The 2,500-nt window shown below is 71.8% G+C and overlaps 1 non-coding gene across 1 annotated transcript; it reads right to left on the reverse strand.

Moving 5' to 3' along the window:
* Positions 1–805: 805 nt before the first annotated feature.
* Positions 806–924, reverse strand: LOC146396748 (5S ribosomal RNA). The gene has a single exon (XR_014828552.1). It is a non-coding gene; the product is annotated as a 5S ribosomal RNA (ribosomal RNA).
* Between the last annotated feature and the right edge of the window lie 1,576 nt (positions 925–2,500).

A 2,500-nucleotide genomic window follows, 5' to 3' on the forward strand; every position in this document is an offset into this window, starting at 1 on the left:
GGGTGGGGGGTGGGGGTGGGGCGGGCAGGGAGGAGAGGTGAGGAGGGGTCCAGGCAGAGGCGGGGACGGGGGAGGGGCCCAGGACCTGCAGCCAAGGTGTCAGGATTCCGCTTCCGCTTGGATGCCTCCCCCGCCAGGTCCCTCTCAGGCCAGGAGAAGCCCCCCGAGACAGTGAGGTGAGGTGGGTGCACGTTCGGGCTGGAGCGTGCGCATGGGGACCAGTCGGCTTGCTTTGTCTCCGCTGCTTTTTCTCTCTACCTCGGGACACGGGTTCTTGCCCCCTCTGGGCGGCGCCGCGCCCCGGGACTGTCTTGAGGGCTCCTGGCCGGCCCACGCCCCGCCCGTCTTGTTTCCTGGATCGGGAGGGCCCAGGAAATGGGTAGTATGGAGGGGCCCAGGTTCCAGGAGCCGGCCGGCAGCCGACCGACCGTCCGCCTGTCCATCTGCCGGGGCCAATATCCGTCCATCCATCCGGCCGAAGGGCCGGGCCTTGGGTCCCGGGCGAAGGAGGGGAGCAGCTGTCCGTGGGGCGAGCGGGCAGGTCAGCCAGCGTGCAGTGGGCCAGGCCCTTCGGAGGGAGCCCGGGCCGGCGGCGGGGAGGGGCGGGGGCTGGGGCTCTGAGGTCCAAGGGCTGGGATGAGGCCGCCTGCGGGCGCGGGCCACTGGCTGGCCGCGCCGCACGACCGCCCCGCGCGGTGGGGCGGGAGGGGCAGTCGGGGCCGGGGGCGCTGGGGCTGGGGCTGGCGGCGAACTGCGCTGAAGGGGGCGGCGGCGGCGGCGGCGCCTAAAGGAGAGGGAGGCAAAAAGCCTACAGCACCCGGTATTCCCAGGCGGTCTCCCATCCAAGTACTAACCAGGCCCGACCCTGCTTAGCTTCCGAGATCAGACGAGATCGGGCGCGTTCAGGGTGGTATGGCCGTAGACGGAGGAGGGTGCCGCGCGCCGCCCCAAGAGCCCGCCGCCGCGCCTCCGGGCCTCCGGGCCTCCGGGCCTCCGGGCCTCCGGGCCTCCGGGCCTCCGGGCCGCCTGGCGCTTGGCCTGCCCCTCTGCGGGCGCCTCTGCCCACGCAGCCCGCTGCCGACCCAGGGGACCAGAGGCCTCTGGCACCCGGAGGGTGGTGGAAGTCTCGCCACTCTCCCATGCCATGCCAGGACGGGGGGCGCTCGGCAGGCCCGTCTGCGCTCGGCAATCCACAGGCCGCTCGCTCACCCGCAGCTGGGCGGGGGTTGGGGGGCGTGGCCCCGGAGGGGTCAAGGCCCCAGGCTCCCTTTCCCCGGAGCCCCCTGCAGACCTAGGCCCAGCCCAGCCCAGCCCGGGGTCTGGCCGCCCCTCCCGCCCCCCTCCGCCCCCCTCACCCTTGCGCCAACCCCACGCGGAGCGACCAGCGTGCAGCAGGAGGGCATCAGGCCCGCCAGGTGGCCTTTCCAAGGCCACCCTTCCCCACAGGAGTCCAGGACACGGGGCGGGGGGCCTCGTCGTCAAACCGGAGAGCTCCTGGCGGGGAGAGCTGAGGATGGGCAGGCGGCCGGGCGGGCTCGGAGCCTGTTCCCCTGCCCACAAGATGCCACCCCCACCCACCCACCACGTCTCTCTCTGGCTCTCTGGCTCTGTCACACTCACACAACACACACACACACACACACACACACACAAACGCGCGCGCGGGTGCGCGTGCCAGCGCAGGCGGGGGTGGGGGGGGGAGAGAGAGAGAGAGAGAGAGAGAGAGAGAGAGAGAGGGAGAGAGAGGGAGAGAGAAGAAGCTAGGGAGACTGACAGAGACCCAGAGACGGAAGGAGAGGTGGCGGGAGGAGGGGATACGACCCCCAGACCCAGAGAGGCACTCGGGACCCATAGGGTCCCAGAGCCTGACACAGATCAGAGAGAGGCCCTGCTGAAGAGGCGGCTTTCGCAAGGAAGGGCTTGGGCTGGGCCTGGGGCAGGAGGCAGGGCCCTGAGGCTGGCAGGGGAGGGGGTCGGGGTGGGTGTGGGGTGGCCGGGCTAGGGGGGAGGGGGGAGGGGGGTGGCCGGGCTTGGGGGCACCGGGGTGGGGGGTGGGGGTGGGGCGGGCAGGGAGGAGAGGTGAGGAGGGGTCCAGGCAGAGGCGGGGACGGGGGAGGGGCCCAGGACCTGCAGCCAAGGTGTCAGGATTCCGCTTCCGCTTGGATGCCTCCCCCGCCAGGTCCCTCTCAGGCCAGGAGAAGCCCCCCGAGACAGTGAGGTGAGGTGGGTGCACGTTCGGGCTGGAGCGTGCGCATGGGGACCAGTCGGCTTGCTTTGTCTCCGTTGCTTTTTCTCTCTACCTCGGGACACGGGTTCTTGCCCCCTCTGGGCGGCGCCGCGCCCCGGGACTGTCTTGAGGGCTCCTGGCCGGCCCACGCCCCGCCCGTCTTGTTTCCTGGATCGGGAGGGCCCAGGAAATGGGTAGTATGGAGGGGCCCAGGTTCCAGGAGCCGGCCGGCAGCCGACCGACCGTCCGCCTGTCCATCTGCCGGGGCCAATA

The sequence above is a fragment of the Sus scrofa genome, chromosome 14 (genome assembly GCF_054392235.1).
Source record: "Sus scrofa isolate SSC_HxYL_T2T_F1_AM1 chromosome 14, Sscrofa_HxYL_maternal_Yorkshire_Landrace_v2.0, whole genome shotgun sequence".
Classification (NCBI taxonomy): domain Eukaryota; kingdom Metazoa; phylum Chordata; class Mammalia; order Artiodactyla; family Suidae; genus Sus; species Sus scrofa.